Source organism: Caretta caretta, chromosome 2 (assembly GCF_965140235.1).
Source record: "Caretta caretta isolate rCarCar2 chromosome 2, rCarCar1.hap1, whole genome shotgun sequence".
Lineage (NCBI taxonomy): Eukaryota > Metazoa > Chordata > Testudines > Cheloniidae > Caretta > Caretta caretta.
In genome coordinates, this window is record NC_134207.1 from 21,422,541 (window position 1) to 21,442,905 (window position 20,365).

The 20,365-nt window shown below is 45.9% G+C and overlaps 1 protein-coding gene across 3 annotated transcripts in view; it reads right to left on the reverse strand.

Annotated features, from left to right (window-relative positions):
• The window catches only part of NSMCE2 (NSE2 SUMO ligase component of SMC5/6 complex), a 190,029-nt gene that overhangs the window by 115,683 nt on the left and 53,981 nt on the right, over window positions 1-20,365 (reverse strand). The window contains exon 2 of one of the 3 annotated variants that reach the window (XM_075124943.1): window positions 17,131-17,215. The exons of 1 other annotated variant lie outside the window; for it this stretch is intronic. The gene's annotated coding sequence lies outside the window, so the exon portion shown is untranslated. Of the gene's footprint in view, window positions 1-17,130; window positions 17,280-20,365 lie in introns of all 3 variants that reach the window. One more of the 3 variants, XM_075124944.1, reaches the window with a different exon arrangement.

Below are 20,365 nucleotides of genomic sequence, written 5' to 3' on the forward strand. Positions count from 1 at the left end.
AACTGAGGTTGTTTATTATAGGAATGCAAGCTTTGTAATGTCCACAGAACTTAAAGTCTATGAAAGGCAAGAAGAGTGGAAGAGAAATGGGAATCCTGCAAATTACTCAAACTCTTGAAGAAAGTGCAAGGTATGAGGAGCTCCGGACTTTGGGAGTCTACAGAGCTCCAAAGCACTGAAGGGCAAGGAGAACAGAGCTCCTGTGCTCCTCCCCCTGGAGTGCAGAAGTCTTTGTCCATGAGAACGCAGCCTTTTAAATTCTAATGCACAGTACAAGCTGGGGGAGGACAATCATTTGTGATTGGAAGGCAAATTACTACTCCCACATCTTGCTGAACTCCTCCCCTCCCAAGGGAACCCAAGAAAATGGGGGTATGAGGAGGCTCATCTCGTGAAAGATGCTTGAAAAGCCCTGTGATAACTATGCACTGAGTAAACACTGGTATGAGGTGCAGGACGGGGCTTGTACGCAAGGCTGTGCAGAATGGATTGAGTTGTTAGCTTATTTTGGATGGTGTAATGCTGCAATAGAGACATTTCCCTCCAATGAACCCTCACTTATAGAGCTAAACCAACTCTTCTTGTCGAGTAAGGAGCCACCTCTATGCTAGAATCTCTGCCATGCTGTGGGTATGGATGACCCTGGTAGCCACTGACACACCTTTGTCCCTCAGCAATCATGAGACTGAGACATGTCCCCAAATCATGATGCGGCCCTCAGTGTTGCAGGGCTGCAATCTGGTCTATTAAATCGGAGAATCTGAAGGCAGCTCCACTGAGCTCCATGTCCTAACTGGGATCTCAAGACAAGGCATTGGTGTAGGAGGGAGCTTAACCCCCCACTTCAGCCCATGTCTGATTTACTAGACTACGCCTTAAATGGCTTTCAGTGTGTTCATCTCTGTCCTTGCATACCAGTCCTGCTCAAGCACATCAGTCAGCGCCAGTGCAGAATTCTTCCAGTCAGATGGGTGTTTCATGGACCCACAGACTGGCTACAATGTGAGTGCACCAGTCACTCACTGGAGGAATGGAACACTCATTACCAGATTCCTGAATGGGGGAAACGGTTCAACTTCTCCCTCTCTTTCCATGTGCTCTCAAGTGGGCCTGGGGAGTGCAGCTCAGATGCTGAGATGAGCAGAGCCAGCTCAGGGATGGAATCCTACTTGCCCCAAATGGTCCATGCTTCCTGAAATGTGCATATTACACTCTGAACTGAGGCTTGCCTGTCTCCTTTGTCCTCCCTGACAGGAACTGGAATGCACTTAACTCCACTCTTGCTGGAATGATTTAAGGGCAGGACACCAGGGCTTATTCTATCATGTCTCACTACCACCCTGGCCCTGTGGAAGAGAGATTTCCCTTCTTAGCATGGAGCACAGCAGCTCTTCACAGGGAGGGAAAGGAGCGACTCCAGCTGCATGGATTCCTTAATGCGACTAAGGCTCACATAGCATTCTCTTCTACCTAGAGATGTTTAACAACGTGAATGCAATATTCATTTCACTGCCAAGCATGTGCCTGGGCTTAACAACAGCATAGCCGATGCTGTCTCGATTCCAGATCTACAGATTCAGAGCACTAGCAGCGGAGGCCAAGAAAGTGCCAGTACAAATGCCGGCAGCCTCTGGAATCTTGGTTGCTAAAAGCAGTATCCACAGCCAAGGGAGCAGTTGCACCACACACCTTTTTAGCTTACGCAGCTGTGTTTGAGGCGTTTCAGGGGAGGCCGAGGGTCTACCCAGGGCCTTGGGCATTTGGCAGTTCATGGTCTTGCTAGAGATAACCGGTTGTCCGGAGTGGCCTTTACTGAAGGTCTGCGGGTTACCCGGACCCCTATCAGGGATTCATGATCTGCAGGAGAGTTGGGCCCAGGTTGCCAGGACGTGGCGCAACATCAAGAAGCCAGCAATCTTGCAGATCCTTAGGCAATTAGTTGAGGTTCTTCCTTCGGTCTACTGTTCAGGCAGTGAGGCTGTTGTCTTCAAGGCAGCCTTTCTGTTGGCTTTCTTTGGGGCCTTGCAAGTCAGTGAGTTGTTCCCTTTAGCCAAGGGAGACTCTTCAGGGTGGGTTTTCAAACTATAGCATGTGCAGTGGGACGGTGACTTTCTATAGCTAGGGCCCTACCAAATTCACAGCCATGAAAAACATGTCCCAGACTGAAATCTGGTCTTCTGTGTGCTTTTACCCTAAACTATACAGATTTCATTGGGGAAGACCAGCATTTCTCAAATTGGGGATCCTGACCCAAAAGGGAGTTGCGGGGGGGGGGGGGGGGGGGGGAGGGGGGAGTGTCACAAGGTCGCGGTATTGTCACCCTTACTTCTGCGCTGCCTTCAGAGCTGGGCAGCTGGAGAGCAGCAGCTGTCAACCGGGCACCCAGCTCTGAAGGCAGTGCCCTGCCAGCAGCAGTGCAGAAGTAAGGGTAGCAATACAATATCATACCACCCTTGCTTCTGCGCTGCTACCTTCAGAGTTGGGAAGCCAGAGTGGCAACTGCTGACTGAGGGCCCAGCTCTGCGGGCAGCAGGGCTGAAGTAACGGTGGCAATATTATACCTTGCCAACCTTACTTCTGCACTGCTGATGATGATGGCGGCTCTGCCTTCAGAGCTGGGATCCCAGCCAGCAGCCAGTACTCTCCAGCTGCCCAGCTCTGAAGGTAGCACCACCGCCAGCAGAAGTGCATAAGTAAGGGTAGCAGTACTGCAACCCCCCTACAATAACCTTGCAAACCTCCCACAACTCCTTTTTGGGGTCAGGGCCCCTACAATTATAACACGGTGAAATTTCAGATTTAAATAACTGAAATCATGAAATTAACGATTTTTAAAATCCTATGACTGTGAAATTGACCAAAATAGGGCCATATCAAATACACAGTCTATTTATAGCTCAAGGTCCACACATCAAAAACTGATAGAATTGGGATGGGCGAGGTTGCACCACTCTGGTGGGAGGGACCTGTGTCCTGTAAGGGCACTGCAGGCATATGTGGCTCAACGGCCACCCAGTGAGGGTCCCCTGATCCTGCATGGGGAACCGTGCCTTCCTAACCAATTACAATTTGTGGTAGTGTTTAGGAGGGGGCTGCCACCACGAGAATATGGCTTCCACTCATTCCATATAAGAGGCTGCAACAGCGCCTGTCAAGCTGGGTCTGGGCACCAGAGGTCCAGGGTCTATAAGTCCTATGTGCAGATGCTGAGAGCAGGCTGATGCAGGTGGTGGGCTGTAAGCACCATGGGTTTTAATCAGATTGGCTTCCTTCCCCATGTCTATCATATAGACTATATCAGAGCATGTCTATGGCTGGGGGTATGGATTGATGGGCACAGCATTGTGCACTGGGCTCACAAGGGGGCATATAAATCAACAAGGGCCTCGCAGCCGAGCCTCAGGCTCGATGAAAATTTTGTCTTGGTGCAGCAGATGGGGCATGCGCTGGGACCAGCTCATGCCTCTTTTGCATAGGCTGGTGCCCTGTGAGGCCACACCAGACATCACTTTTATCCACCTACGGGAGAACGACCTGGGAAGGTGCTCCAGGCTACAACTGATATGGAAGGTTAAGCAGGATCCTGGAGGACTGATGGACGTTTTCTGGCGTAGAGACAGCACAGTTAGAGATACTAGCCTGCAGGGTTTGGCAGACTGCAGCCCCACAATGAAAAAGGTGGATAGGCCAGCTGGGAAATACTGACATGACTGGAGTCCCAAGGTGGTTCGGTTATCAGCCCAGAGTGTGAAAAGACAGAGTGCAGTGCTACAATAAAGGTGCTGATTTGTTCCTGTATGATCTCAGTATTGGGTTGAACTTTAATTGAACTTTTAGGTAGCCTGTGATGGGTGGGGAGGAAGCTGATGCTGGTGCATCCATGTGGCAAGTGCTTAATGCAGGAACTCGCTGAAATAAGCTCCCAGTCCAGCAAGGTAACATAAGGAGATGCCCTTGGGATGCACACCGAGAGGGGTCAATCATGTCTAACCACGTGGGGGCAAATTGGAACCAGGGGCCAGGGCACTACCTCGAGGAGACTGCCCTGCCAATGTGCTTGAATGCAGTGCTGGCTGGGGATAGAAGTCCCCTCTTGCCTTAACCCCACAAGGGGGAGAGATGCTAGCGGGTGAATAGAGGCATCCAGAGACCTCCTAGCATGATGATTGGCTCCCCGTGTGGTGGAAATCCCCAAGAATTGGCAAAGGATCAATGGGGTGGAAGAGACTGTGCTGGGCTGTCCACTGACAGGAACCTGGGATATAGTTTGACTATTAACTTTGCAACCTGGTTAAAACCCACACCACGTGTCCTTGCCTTCTTCCACGCAGTGAGCTCACCAATGTCAGCTTCATATTTCACACCATTACCTGTGTACATTTGGTGTCACATGCTCTTGTTTCTCTCTTCCACCGTGGAGTAAAGTCCAGCCACACATTATTATTACACAACCACTTTTTCCTGGCATTACCTTCAGCCTCTTCCCCGCAGCCCACTCTCTTCCTGCATCCTCTTCTCCAGATGCTCTCAGTTTTACCAGCAAAAACAGCCCTGTCCACAGAACTTTGATATCTAGCCATTGGTCTCTGAATCCATGGCAGATTTGCAGGACTGGGCATGACTCTCCAGTTGTAAAACACCAGAGTATGCAGAAGGACCTAAGAATGTGCCGGATGTCCCCTCCCTGAGGAAGTTATGGATCATGATCATTAAACAACAAGTTACAGGCTGCCCATGGCTGTATCCAGTCACTCCACTACTCATGCTACAGCCAACATGAGAGGTGCTGCCTACAGAGCTGGGAGACCAGAATCAGTGTGTTTAAAAAACACCCAACTCACAAGCAAAGGGAAAAAAAAAAGACTTTCGCAGATCCACTAACTCATATGGAATAATTACAACTCCCACTTCAGAAGCTGCTGCTCTGAAATAGTATTGTAACTACCATCGGGACAGGCACCTTAGAAGAGACTGTATAGATTTCCAAACCCAAACTGCAGAGGAAATTACGGATTAGGATGACATGGCTCCCAATTAGGATGAATCAAGTGGACACAGGCTCACTAAATCCTGTTGAGATAACGAGCAGTCTATGAAGTAAATGCAATTATTGTACAGGCGTGGTTTACTCCTTTAGCACTAAACGTAGTTTAAAATGTGTGCGCTTTTGAGTGTGCTGTGTAACATGCTGGCCCTGCTTGAGTCTTTTCTGCCTTTTCACCTGACCTGCCCACCCAGGGCGTCATTGCCACTCGAGGTGTGTATTTCATGAGAGGACCTCAGGGTACATCTACACAGCATTTTGGAGCCTGTGGGAATGAGCCTCCCAGCCTGGGTCGACAGACTCAGGCTAACGGGGCTCATGCTAGTGTTCTAAAAATAGCTCTCTAGACACCACTTTGAAGTTGCAGCTTAGGTTGGAGCTCTGGCTCCGCACCCAAACCCTCCCTATGCTTCAGGGCCCAAGCTCCAGCCTGAGCTGCAACTTCAAAGTGGTGTCTATGGAGTTATGTTTAGAGCACTGCTGTTAGCCTGAGTCTGTCGACCCAGGCCGGAGACTCGCTCCCACAGGCTCCAAAATGCTCAGCAGACATACCCTAAAGCACAAGCTTTGCCGAACTCTTATCTATCCTATATTACATTGTGATTGCAAAGTTTTGTCTTAGGAAATTGTTCCTTGCAATCCATGTGGTAGCATTTGAATGATTTGAGGAGTAATTATTTCTGGGCAGATCTACAACCTCTCTCGATTTTGCATTACCTTCTTTGCCGTTCCTCGTTTCATTTGTTCGCTCTTGTATTACCTAAAGCAGATCATTGAATATCTTTTCCTGAAAAGTCTTCAGGCGCCATTTCCTCTTTCCCTCCAAACCACGTTGTGTTCTCTACCTTGTCCCGTACATGTTCTGTCTCTTCTTTTCTGGCTTCTCCCCGTCTCCTTTATTCTTCTCTTTTCTAACTACTCCCATCAATCTATTGTGTTCCTTCTCCCCTCCCCCATACCCATCCAGGCACTTACCCATGTCCACCTGTGGTTGACGATGAATGCTTTGCTTCTCATTTACTGTATGTAGATTTACCCAGTTTTGTGACAGTCTATATTATTCAGTCTGTGATTATCCAAATAATGTAATACAGGACCAACATAAACTCAGGGTGGGATTTTCAAAAGCACCTAACTGACTTAGAAGCTCAAGTGCCAGTGAAAAGTCAATGGGACTTGCACTCCTAAATTATGTAGGCACTTTTGAAAAAATGCACTTTATATTTTATGTACAAATATTCCTAAAGCATAAGTTGCATTTATTTGAGAAGCACTGAATCAAATGCCAGTGCTTCTGTTATACAGCATCAGTTTTATTTTCTAGAATGAACAGGGCAGGGCTTTCATTTTGCTTTTGCAAAACCTTTGTCGTTGTATTTCAATTTTGAAAGTAAAAAACCAAAACCACTTATGCTTTTTGTTTTTGATTTGTGGCTTTAGGATGCAGTGAAAGGCCCCAAACCCTTCACAGGGGACACTAGAATGAGCAAACATTGGCCTTCCAAGATGGTGTACGACCATTTCATGGAGCCCACAAGTGTGGAAGGTTCTTCAGAGTACATATGCTGCACAAAAGCTCCCTGCCCTGAAGAGCTCACAATGAAAATGATGGATCAGGCAGACAAACGGGATGCCATGTACACCAGACAGCAGAAAGAAGACAGGTTACAGATCTAGGATAGTGAAGCACAAGCAAAAGCTTGTAGGACATTTCAAACATAAGGGGCAACATGAAAGAAGAGATATTTGTGCAAGGACTATGCAGGAATTGGTGTCCAAAATAGTGACGGCGAGGGTGAAGCAAAAGAATAGGTCAGAGAATAAATTCAAGAAGCAGTAGATATAAAAATGTAATTCAAGGAAGATATAAAGGCTTGTCTACATAGGAATGTTACACCAGTATAAAATAAGGTGTGAATTTAAACTGATATCATTATACTGGTATAACCCCCAATGTAAACACTTTTATTCTGGTATAAGTGTGCCTTTTTTCAGTTTAGCTTGTGTCACTTGTGAAAGGGCTTAAGCTAAATTTTAAAAAGCCTCTCTTATACTGGAATAAGCATGTCCACACAAGGGCATGGGGGAGGGTACACCAGAAAGAGGGGTCACTCACTTTGTACAGTAACTGGAGTTTTTTGAGGTGTGTCCCCCAATGGGTGCTCTACTTCAGGTGTGCCTTTGATCACAGATATTTGGTAGCAGTGCCCATTTAGCCCAAGCATGCACTCAATACATCCTCATACCCCACACCGAGGATATATAGAGCTCCATGGGTGAACCACCGTCAGTTTCCTCTCTACCGCAAAGTCCCACAAGGAAAACTTCAATGCAGAGGGGAAGGAAGGCAGATAGTGGAGCATCTGTAGGGACACACATCTCAAAGAACTCCAATTATTCCACAAAGTGAGTAAGCTCTCCTCTTTCCTCAAGTGGTGTCCTGATGGCTGCCCAACTTCTGGTGACTCCCAAGCAGTATCCCCTAAGGAGGGGGGAGCTTCAGAACAGATTCCATTACTGAAAACAGAACTGCGTTGCCAACTGCAGTATCTGATCTACAGGCAGGAACCACAGCATACAGGTTGGGGAAAGTATGTACAGAGGATCAGGTTGCAGCTCTGCAGATTTCAGTCACTGTAATATCCAAATAGCAGAGGCCCAGCATTGACTGGGATAACCTCCCAGCAGAAAAGACAACTCTTAGAACTCAGGGATCCTGGCATATACCAAAACCACATTCAGAACAATCCCTTAACGTCAAAAAACAAAAAGGAACCAACAGTTCCCAATAAATACTAAGAAGCTAAATTAACTAACACTAAAAATATTAACTATACTGGAAATGAATATGTGAAGAGAACAGGCACACTCTATACTCAGTCTCAGGCCAAAGTGGGTTGAGAGAAACTGAGGGCAATTCTCCTGTGCGGACCTCTATCTCCTTGATACCAGCCACAAGAATGTGTAGAGTGTATGTGCAGGCCTAACAGGCACTGCTAACAAAAATCTCTGATCAGTGATACAGGGGCTCATGCACATCTGAAGTGGAGCACACGTAGGGGTATAGAATCATAGAATCATAGAATATCAGGGTTGGAAGGGACCTCAGGAGGTCATCTAGTCCAACCCCCTGCTCAAAAGCAGGACCAATCCCCAATTAAATCATCCCAGCCAGGGCTTTGTCAAGCCTGACCTTAAAAACTTCTAAGGAAGGAGATTCCACCACCTCCCTAGGTAACGCATTCCAGTGTTTCACCACCCTCCTAGTGAAAAAGTTTTTCCTAATATCCAACCTAAACCTCCCCCACTGCAACTTGAGACCATTACTTCTTGTTCTGTCCTCTTCCACCACTGAGAATAGTCTAGAACCATCCTCTCTGGAACCACCTCTCAGGTAGTTGAAAGCAGCTATCAAATCCCCCCTCACTCTTCTCTTCTGCAGGCTAAACAATCCCAGTTCCCTCAGCCTCTCCTCATAAGTCATGTGTTCCAGACCCCTAATCATTTTTGTTGCCCTTCGATGGACTCTCTCCAATTTATCCACATCCTTCTTGTAGTGTGGGGCCCAAAACTGGACACAGTACTCCAGATGAGACCACCAATGTCGAATAGAGGGGGATGATCACGTCCCTTGATCTGCTGGCAATGCCCCTACTTATACATCCCAAAATGCCATTGGCCTTCTTGGCAACAAGGGCACACTGCTGACTCATATCCAGCTTCTCGTCCACTGTCACCCCTAGGTCCTTTTCTGCAGAACTGCTGCCTAGCCATTCGGTCCCTAGTCTGTAGCTGTGCATTGGGTTCTTCCGTCCTAAGTAGGACCCTGAGGGTACTACTTGAAGAAGAATAAAAGTATCCACACGGGTCAGGGGTAGAGTATACTGGTATAAGTACACCAATATAACTGGTAGACAAGGCCTGCCTTAGCTTCAAAGTGTGAATTAACTGCAGCCAGAGAACAGAAGAGGGGAAAACCAAAAGTTAACTCTATGGGTGTTGATAAACAATGGCTTAGAAAAATGAAAAGATCAGTTCAGGTGTTCGGAGCAACGTTTCTGACGCCGGTGAAAAATGACAAATAAGGGGGGTGGTACAGCAGAGGCAACAGATGTGCATTATTTTCAGTTTACAATGACTGTATGCAAACTCTGAATACAAAACTTAGGTTCTGAAAACCCCCCCACAAAAACACACCTGTTGCTCATCTCATCTCTATTTTCTAGATACATTTTGTGAAACAGTACCTTGGTAATCTTCATCTGTCAGAATATTTTCTCCGTAGCACAGGCTGTGCTGACACAAATGACACGCACAAACATACCCCAGAACAAAAGGTTAAAGTCCTTTGCAATATTTCATTTCCATAGAGATTTAAAACATTTAAATATATCATAAAACAAAGAAGTGATTCAGTATATATAATACACAGCTACCAGATGAATTAGTCATTCAATAAAAACAATGCACTGAGGATTACAGAAAATACCTTACACAAGGAAAATAAAAATAAATTTATTTAACTGAAGGGTTGGGGTGGAAAGCACATACGGTACCTTACTTCATAGTTCATCTTCATTTTTCCAGCCATAAACCAGGATTACCAACATTTATTATTTAACATGCCCCAAGGATTTCCATAAACATTATTTCTTTTGTCAGCAGCTCTTAAAACTAGTATATTAAGGCTGTAATCCTGCAATCAGTACCACTAGGACAGACCCCCTAATCTCATAGATTAGAGAGCCCATATACGTTATTGCTGCTCCACATGGGCACAGAGTCCACATTAGTAGATCCAGTTATAGGACTGGGGCCTAAAATGGCAGCACTGGCCATGGTTTCAGTGGCAGTAGAAATAGGGTTGCCAACTTTCCAATTGCAGAAAACCGAACACTCTTGTCCTATCCCGCCCCTTCTCCGAGGCCCCGCCACCCACTCACTCCATCCCCCTCGTTCAGTCGCTCGCTCTCCCCCACTCTCACTCACTTGCTCATTTTCACTGGGCTGGGCATGGGGTTGGGGTATGGGAGGAGGTGAGGCCTTTGGCTGGGGGTGCAGGCTCCGGGGTAAGGCCACAAATGGGGGATTCAGGGTGCAGGGGGGTCCCCAGGTTGAGGCAGGGGGTTGGGGTGTGTGGGGGGTGAGGGCTCTGGTGTGGGGCTTGGTGTGTAGGAGCGGGCTTCGGACTGGGACCAAGGAGCTTGGAGTGCAGAAGGGGGTTCAGGGTGCAGGTTGTGCTTACCTCAGGCGGCTCCTGGAAGTGGCTAGCATGTCTCTTTGACTCCTAAGCAGAGGTGGAGCCAGGCAGCTCTGAGCGGTGCGCACTGCCCCCATCTGCAGGCACTGCCCCTGCAGCTCCCATTGGCCGCGGTGCCCGGCCAATGGGAGCTGTGGAGCCAGTGCTTGGGGCGGGGGCAGTGCACGGAGCCCCCTAGCCGCCCCTTCGCCTAGGAGCTGGACATGCCATATGCTTCACAGAGCCAGGGCAGACACGGAGCCTGCCTTAGTCCAGTTGCGCCACCCACCAGACTTTTAACAGCCCAGTCCGCAGTGCTGACCAGAGCCGCCAGGTTCCCTTTTTGACCAGGCGTTTCAGTTGAAAACTGGACGCCTGGCAACCCTAAATAGAAAGCAGCTGAGGGGAAGGTGACTGTAGGGTAGGTATTTTGCTTATTTCCTGAGGAGGGTATCTTAGTGTTAACATTGGTCAACAAGTTGTGTGCATTATTTTTAAATATTATACATTCCCCTGGAGATTATGTGATGAGTGCATTTTGTAAAACTAAATAAATGGAATAAAAAAGAGGCACAACTCATAGCTGTAAGTACATTAGGATTCCAAAATCAGGGCAACATATTCTGTCAAACTGAGACTCCTATAGTCAATGAGTCCAAACACGATATATAACTTCATCACAGAAATTTTGTCTACGCTGAAACATGGCATGCAAATACTTTGTTCAGATTTTTAAAAAATACTTCAGTTATGTATAAATTATCGAAGTGCAAAAGTGGAAGTTTACCCTTTTAGAGATTTGGCTTTCCTAAAATGCTCAAGTAAACCGGATTTCAAAAATGAAATGCATTATCCATGTCTCAGAGTGCGAGATGCTACTGAAATACATATAAAAAAAGTAAATAATCATAATTTTTCACTATAGTATCTTCTTTTTGAAATGTGCCTGCTCACCAAGCGCTATAAGCATTTCACTGCTCCATGAATACTTTTGAAAATTATTTAATGTGTTTTTAAAATATACTTACTAAGTTCTTCCTATGTTTTATAACCTTCCACAAAATGTTTCTTTAAAAAATACTTAAAAAAAAAAACATGAAAAAAAAATCCAACAATCTTTTATGTTTTGATATGAAACTGTTATGATTCTTTTTAACAGGAAGCCTTTGACTTCAGCTGAAATTTCTCCTTGGCCATCCTATTGGTCATTGTTGACTGATCTCTCTCAAAAACATCGTCCATTTACACAAAACTTGATAGAGAGGTGCGCCTGAAGGAAAACTGGTACAACAAGGAGTTGTTGTTGTTAGATTTTGGAACATTTTTACTGTAATTGTATTCACTATACTTACAAACTTGATTGATGGGAGCTGGCCACCCATAAGACTGTAAGCCTGACTGTTCAAGAGAACCAGGTACATGCAAGCCTGACTGGTTGATGTGGCGATTGGGGGGTAGGTGCACACAAATATGACTGACTGGGTCAGGTCCATGGAAATCTGATTCACGGGGTAGGCTCATATAATACCCTCTCCATAAGGACCTACAATTTACTGTCAGATTTTGTAAATGATCCTACAACAGGATTTGTGCCTCACTGTTGATGCGGGGGAAAAAATCCCCATCCAGTGACCACTTCTAAATAAGCATTAAAAATCTTAGGGAAATAATACACAAAAAGCTTTGTTGTGAAGCAATTAGGGCTGCCACACACACACCCTTCCTGATTCAAATCCGCAAAAACAGAACAGAAATATAAGCCACTCAATAGTACTCCTTCACTCACACACCTTACTATTATCACAACTACCACAGAACACGGACTATCCACCTTAACTTTGACCCCTAGAGATACCAACCTTCCGTCACTCCCTTTAACCACCCTTCTGCATACAACCCTTTATCAAAGCATTGGAACGACTTATCCAGGGTTATGATGGATTCTCCATCAGTGGCAATTTTTAAATCAAGATTGGACGTGTTTCTAAAAGATTCGCTCTAGGAATTATTTCGTGAAAGTTCTTTGCCCTCTGTTATGTAGGAGGTCAGACTAGATCAGGGATCTCAAACTCAAATTACCAGGAGGGCCGCATGAAGACTAATACATTGGCCCGAGGGCCACATCACCGACACTGCTCCCCCATGCTGCCCCCTGGCCCCGCCCCCACTCCACCCTTTCCATGAGGCCCCGACCCTGCCCCGCCTCTTCCCACCCCTTTCCCAAAGTCCTTACCCCAACTCCGCCCCCTCCCTGCCCCTAATCCAACCCCTTCCCCAAATCCCTGCCCCGCCTCCTCCCCTGAGCACACAGCTCCCTGCTCCTCCCCCTCCCCCCTGGAAACTGCTAAGTGCTGCCAAACAGCTGTTTGGCGGCAGGAAGCGCCTGGAGGTAGGTAGAGGAGCAGGGACAAGGTGTGCTGGAGGAGTGGCGGGGGAGGGGATCTTGGTGGCCACAGGAAATAACTGACGGAGGGGGTTGCGGGGAGCTTGGTGGGCCGCAGCAAATGTGGCCCGCAGGCTTGTGTTTGAGACCCCTGGACTAGATGATCATAATGGCCTTGGAATTTATGAATCTATAAACTGCCCTCTCCCAGTGCAACCAGCTCCTATGTCAAACATCCACAATTAGTAGTGCTGGGGAGAAAACAAGCTGGTAAAAACCAATGACAGAAAAAACATTCCATTGATGTAGGAAGCATTTACACTATAGCGCTACAGCAGCACAAATGCAATGCTGTAGTTGTGCGGTTATAGTGTTGACCAGTAGCTCTCAAACCTTTGTACTGGTGAACCCTTTCCACATAGGAAGACTCCAAGTGCGACCCCCCTTATACATTAAACACTTTTTTATATATTTAACACCATAATAAATGCTGTAGGCTAAGCTCACGACCCCCCATGTAATAACCTTGCGACGCCCTGAGAGGTCCCGACCCCCAGTTTGAGAACCCCTGGTGTAGACATTCCCTAAGACAATGCCATTTATATCAAGTACATAAGGTAAGGGCCTCAAAATGAGGCCAGTCTACCAACACTTAATACCTGGTGTAAGGTTTATTACTAAGAGTAGAGTACAATCAACTGGACTACAAACGATACTAAGCATGACACCTGTTACTGAATCTTGGCAGGATCAGGTCCGTTTTATAAATCTTGGGCCCCAATTCAGCAAAATAATTACATACACGCCTAACTTTAAGTACACACAATCCTGCTAACTTCACTGGGACTATCCATTAAGTTAGTCACATGTTTAAGTACCTTGCTGAATCAGGCTCAAAATAAAAAACAACAACAAAAAACTATTAAGTCATCCTTAACAAGCAGAACGTGTTATAAATAGAATGATTTAAACAGGAAGAAACACAGTAAATCTATGTGGAGAGGATCATTGTGAGTCTTCAAAGTAATTAATTAAACAAAGGGAAGAGTACGAGTAAAATGGAGGAAGGTACTTTAGTGTTGAGGCTTTCAGAGCAAATTAATGTGCTCCAAAAAACAACTCTGCACATACTATACTGACAAAACCCAGGTACTAAGTGATGGTAGCATACAGATTTAAAGGTGATTAAAGATACATTACATTATTAAGTCTAACAAAAAATAAATACACCTTAAGTATAACATATAACAAATGTTACATCCTCATGACTGTTTAGCTCCAGGACTAGGTTGTTCACCAAAGTAACTGGGAAGTGTATTTAAGAAGCATCTGTGAACAATAACGCTAATCTCAGCTCTACTGTAATACACTCTTTTTGCCATCATTAATTTAATATAACAACTTCATAGCAATAGTCACTGTGGCAAATTTCCAGCACTACTATGATGGGTCTCGCACTTTCTCTTCTTGGGGCGGGTTCAGGGCACCGTTTCTTGCCCCTGAATTAGGGTATTAACTGCCCCACTAGTGTCCTAGAGGAGGGGAGTTGAGAGGAAGGGACCTGGGCCTGCCCTCTACTCCAGGTCCCAGCCCAGGGGCCCTAGGGATAGCGGTAAACCACTAGAACTAGCGGTTCCTTCCCTGGGCTACTTCCCTCTCCTGCCCTTCAGCTTGTGGGGCTTCCTGCCCTCCCTCTGCACAAACCAGGTGTCCCTTTACCTAGGGTCTTCTTAGCCCACCGCAGCACTTCTCCAAACTCTCCTCTGCTTCCTTCCAAACTGCTCTCTGCTCCAACACCAATCCACTCTGCTTCAACTCCTTCCCTTCTCTGATTGAGGAGGGGGGTTTTATCATGTGCCTGGCTTCAGGTGCTCTAATTGCCTTCAGGTGCTCTAATTAATTTATAGGAAACTTTCTTCCCTCTACAGGGAATAAGGCTCCCTTCTCACACTCTTCTGCTGCCCCTCTGGCCATGCTGTATCACATCACCAAAACAAAAAAAGTGGAACTTAGTTAATTTTGCAATAGAAAGTTGTTTAACTGGGCCTACCACAAAATATTACCAATCCTATTTTAAAAAAATAAGTAAATTAACTGAAGAACAGAACATGTCTATCAAACTGGGTCATTCATTGCACTTCGGTGGAGTCACACTGACTGAGCTGGGCTCTGAGTTAATGTAAGAGCCTATCAATGTGGAGCCATTTGATAGATCATGGCCATCTACTATAAATTAAAACTTCTCATTGTACTTAAAAGATACCACCAAGTAGTTGCTTACACCAAGTGCTTAGTGTTTCATTCTGCCATGTTAGTAAAAGAGGTTTCATTATAGCACAAATTAAATCAGTTATCAATAATGTTTTGCTATTTTAATCTGAGCATGACTGACAGAATAAAGAAATTGACGAGAAGGAGAACAGTCTTGTTATTAAAGCCCTGGAGTGGGACTCAGGAGATCTCGGTTCCATTCCTGGCTCTGCCACAGACTTCCTGTGTGATCACGGGCAAGCCACGTAGATCTCCGATTCCTCTGGCCCAAATCACATGCTTAACTTTAAGCATGTAAGTAATCACAGTCAAATCAATGAAGTGACTTACATGCTTAAAGTTAAGCAATGCTTAAATGCTATGGGGGATTGGGACAGAATGCTTGACACTATGCAGAATGGAGACCTTAATTATTTTGGCTCATATTCTCAAAGGAATTTAGCTCAATGGGAGTTAGGCACTTAAATACCTTTGAGAATCTGGTATTTTGTATCGCAGTTCTCCATCTGTAAAATGGAGATAATATTCCTCCCTTCCTCTCACCCTTTGCCTGTCTAATCTATAAAGATTGTAAGATCTTCAGCACAGGGACTGTCTCTTACTATGTGCCTAGAACAATGAGGCCTCTATTCGAACCTTAATACAAGTAATACATAATAATAATGATTGAGTATGACTATGTCAGAGGTGGGCAAACTACGGCCTGCTGGACCGTCCTGCACAGCTCCTGAACTCCCGGCTGGGGAGGCTAGCCCCTGGCCCCTCCCCTGCTGTCCCCCTGCCCCCGCAACCTCAGCTCACTGCGCCACCAGCACTCTGGCCCACCGCTCCTGCTGGGCAGCACGGTGGCATGGCTGGCTCCAGCCAGGCGGTGGAGCTGCGAGCTCCTGCTGCTCTGAGCGGCATGGTAAGGGGGCGGGGAGCAGCGGGGTTGGATAAGGGGCAGGGAGTCCCGGGGGGCAGTCAGGGGACAGGGAGTGGTTGGATGGGGTGGAGGTTCAAGGAGGGGGGGAGGTCAGGGGACTGGGAGGGGTTGGATAGGTGTGGGAGTCCCGGGGGGCTTGTCAAGGGGCGGGGGTGTGGACAGGGGTTGGGGCAGTCAGGGGACAGGGAGGTTGGATAGGGGGTGGGGTCCCTGGGGCGGTTAGGCGTGGGGGTCCTGGGAGGGGGCGGTCAGGGGACAAGGAGCAGGGGGGGTTGGATGGGTTGGGGATTCTGAGGGGGGCATGGCCAGGCTGTATGGGGAGGCACAGCCTTCTCTACCCGGTCCTCCATACAGTTTTTGCAACCCCGATCTGGCCCTCAGGCAAAACAGTTTACCCACCCCTGGCCTATGTGGTTTGGGGGACTATATTAAAGAATTCAAAATAATGTTCTCCTTGTTCAGCCATTGTTCTGAGCCATAAAAGAGTGTCTACAGGTAAAATTACTGATTTTTGCCAGCAATAAATAAGGGCAGATTTTAAAAATTCTTAATACTAGCAGAAAAAACAAATAACTCCTAAGAATGACTGGATTAAAGACGCATTTATAAAAACATACCCATCATGATCTTTGGAAATATTTACACTAATTAAAACAACATACTGCATATTTGGAGATAATCATATTAACCACCCAACCCCAAAACTGCTCCTAACAGGAAAAAACAAGACAAAAACAGAACTCACTAAGGCAAATTATGCAGGAAAAAAGCCAGTGAACAGATATGCCTTAACTCAGGGTGTGTTCAATAAATGGGGGGAGTGAATTCCAGAATCAAGAGCCCAACTGCTGAGAATGCCCTGGCTTCCCACCCCCAAAGCTTAAATCCATATGAGAAAAGCCACTAAGTCACTAAGAGCCTTCCTTTGGGGTTATCTAGGAATCCACAAGTAGCTGCAGAACCCAAAAGACTCCCAATTACAATCCTCAGTAATAAAATAAAATAATACCTACTCATATAGCACTTTGTATTGGCAGGGCTCAAAGCATTTTACAAAGGAAGTAAGCATCATTATCCCCATTTTATAGATAGGGAAATTGAGGCATACAGCAGTAAAGTGACTCTCCCACAGTTACCCAAGCAGACCAATGGCAAAGCTGCAAATGAAATCCAGGTCTCCTGAGTCCCAGTCCTGCTCATTAGGACTCATTATTCCACAAAGTAACAAACAACAAGCAGATTTCAGAAATAGAGGGAGTAGATATTACCTTCACCTTTTCTTCTGGAGGTTCTCCCAATGTATCAGCATCACCGCCATCTTGTCCGGACCCAAAGCCCTGACATGACCAGGCACTGGGAAAGCAGAGATACTATGCCTCTTGCTCCGATAAATTCCCTGTTACCTACGGTGCTGATCCTGCAAACACTTAGGCATATGCTTAATTTTACAAATGCAAATAGCCCTACTGAAGTCAAAGTACATAAAGACAAGTGCAGGAATAAGAATTTGCAGGACCTACAGCACTGGCTACGTCTACGTATTCCACACCCTGAGCGACATAAGTGATACCAACATAAGCACTCGTGTGCACAGCGCCATGTCAGTGGGAGAGCTTCTCCCACCGACATAGGTTTCGCCACTCGTGGAGGTGGATTTTTTATGCCAGTGGGAAAGCTCGCTCCCGTTGGCATAGAGCGTCTTCACCAGATGTGCTTCAGAGGCACAGCTCTATCGGCACAGCTGCACTGCGGTCCGTATAGACATACCCTTAGACTCTATAAAAGAGAGAGATTCTTTTGCTCATGGTAAGGCACTCAGAGATCATGTTGAGAATGTGTTATATGAACCTACATAAATCCAGCAAGAACAATGCTCTTGTATTTCTTTACACACACTATTTGATAAATGCAGCTTCTATTGCATTGCATGAAACATGGCCTCCAACATATTACAAAAGTGAACCATTTGGGTAGGAGCTAACTAATTCACATAAAATATGCCTGACTATGTTACAAACATAATGGCAGCCTCTACATGCTGTTTACCACAAAACAAACACACACACACACACACACACAAAAGGGAAGTAAATATTAAAAATGTGTTGAAATGTCTCCTCAACCCAGCTTTTGTAGGGAAGTGAGCACACAACCGTAACACTGTAATACTGTTTAAAGTATAGTTTGGAGATAGCAGTCAGCACAGAACATCATTCATTCTAAATTACATCCAAAAAGCTATGTTAAAAGAACATTAAGGTTGCAGAGTCAAGCACGCCAAAGTTAGCAAATGCAGAATTAAGGTTGCCTGTGCAACCTTAATTTGCCCCCTTTGTACACATGTATTATGATACAGTCTCTTAATTATGTGGTCACATGCTCTTTTTCCAAGGGGCCTTCCTTCAGTACACTAAATGGACCTGCTCTGGGAATGAATCAGGATGTGTAGTGAAGGAGGCTCATTCAGTGATTGTGTAGCTATTCAACATTTCTTTATTTTTCTTATTCACTGTGTGGCTTAATTTACACTATCCAAACCTTGCAGTGAATAAAAAATTATGAATTTCCTCTGGGCTTTTCTCTAGTGTTTTCACCAAAGTATATGAGTGCTTCACAAACATTAATTAATTGATTCTCATGACACCCATGTCAGATTATCCCTCATTTACAGTTGGGTAACTCAGGCACAGAGAGATTAAGAGCTAAACTGTCCACTAATTTTGGGTGTCCAAATTGAGACACTTGGGGCCTGTCTTTTCAGAGAACTCCTTATTTTTACTGCCCTTCAAAAAAGACAAAAAACGAAAGAACACATAGCTCCCATTGACTTCAATTACAGAATTTGGGCCAATCTGGCTTTAGTTTGGGCACTCAGAAAAAGAGGAACACACAATTAGTGATCACCTGTGAACAATATGCTTTAAGTGCCTTGTTTGGCATCCCTATGGCAGAGGCACGACTAGAATCCAATTATCCAGCAGAGCATTCATCTGCCTTAACCATAACACCATCTTCTCTCTTCCTACAGTCCCATGCCTCATTCACTACATATATTCCCACTTCTGCAACTGATCCAACCTCCCAACCCCCTCTCCAGATCATGCCCCCCCTTCTGCTCTGATCACCTTGATCCAGCTTCTTTGCCCTCTACCCCATCTTCACCTGTCCAACCTCTTCCTTCTCTGTGCCTATATGGCTCCTCAGCCACTCCACCTCTCTTCAGCTCCTACCCAACCCTCCTGGGTCCTGCCCACCACCCCATCCAACTGCCTCTTCCTCTAAACATATATATCTCCCCAATCCTTCCCCATCCCCTTTCCTCCTCACAATGCCATCCCCCCCACAAATCCTCCCCAGTCTCTGGCTCCTACAACCACCTTACTGACTGCACCCCATAAAATATTAGGGTTGGAAGAGCCCTCAGGAGGTCATCTAGTCCAATCCCCTGCTCAAAGCAGGACCAATCCCAACTAAATCATCTCAGCCAGGGCTTTGTCAAGCCAGGCTTTAAAAACCTCTAAGGGATGGAGATTCCCACCTCCACTCTTCTTCACCACTCTGCATCAGCCAAGCTGATTCTTCCTTCACCTGCATGCTGCCTGTGCTCAGCAACAGTTGCAGTGAGATCACAAGAGAGACAAATGGTTAAAGTTTGGCAAAGTTATAAGCAACTGAAAACAGAGTCTTATAATGGGAAATGTTGGGCAACCTTAAGTATAGGCAGCACTACTGGCCCGACCGTAATATCTTCCTTCCACTGGCACAATAAATGCCCAGATTGTCTGAGGGGCAGAGCCATCAGGGAGCTGGTTATGGTTTCCTGAGTCTCAGGGCAGATCTGCACTACCCTAAGAAATGCCTTGGTTGGAATTGTCTGGGGACTGCTCTAAATTACACCAACTGGACACAGCCCCTCATGAACCATATACCAGAAGGGCATAGATGAAGAGACGAGTACTTCAGCCACTCTCCTGTCCTGCCCATAGCACTAATCTATGACAGTGCTGAGAGGGGGCAAAGGGGTGTCACAGGAGCTGGGTACACTCTCTCTCTATCAAATAAAAGCTCTCCAAGAAATTCTCAGCTGGCCAGTCCAGCTTTGTTTCCAGCCTTTGTTCCACTTAGGGAGCATAAAGGGGCCAGAACAGAACAATCTGGCCTTTAACTTTATTTTAAGTGAAAACAAACAAACAAACAAACAAACGACATTACTGTTTAGGTTTCTTTTGCATGGAGAGTAACCTGGGCGGTGTTTACTTTACAGGAAACAGACTCTTGTTAAAAAAGGAGAAGTGGCACAAGGCAAGTCATTACACAGGTGAGCTAAATTCAGTGTCAGAGGGAATTTCCACGGACAAAGGATTTCCCACAGTCTATTGTTGGAAACAGCACTGCATTTGCTCATTTCTTACTCAACAGGCTGCTGATTCAACCAGAAGAGGATGCGGCTAAGTTTCACCTTGTGTGTTGTTCCAACTGCAGATTAAGTCAACAAAGACTTGG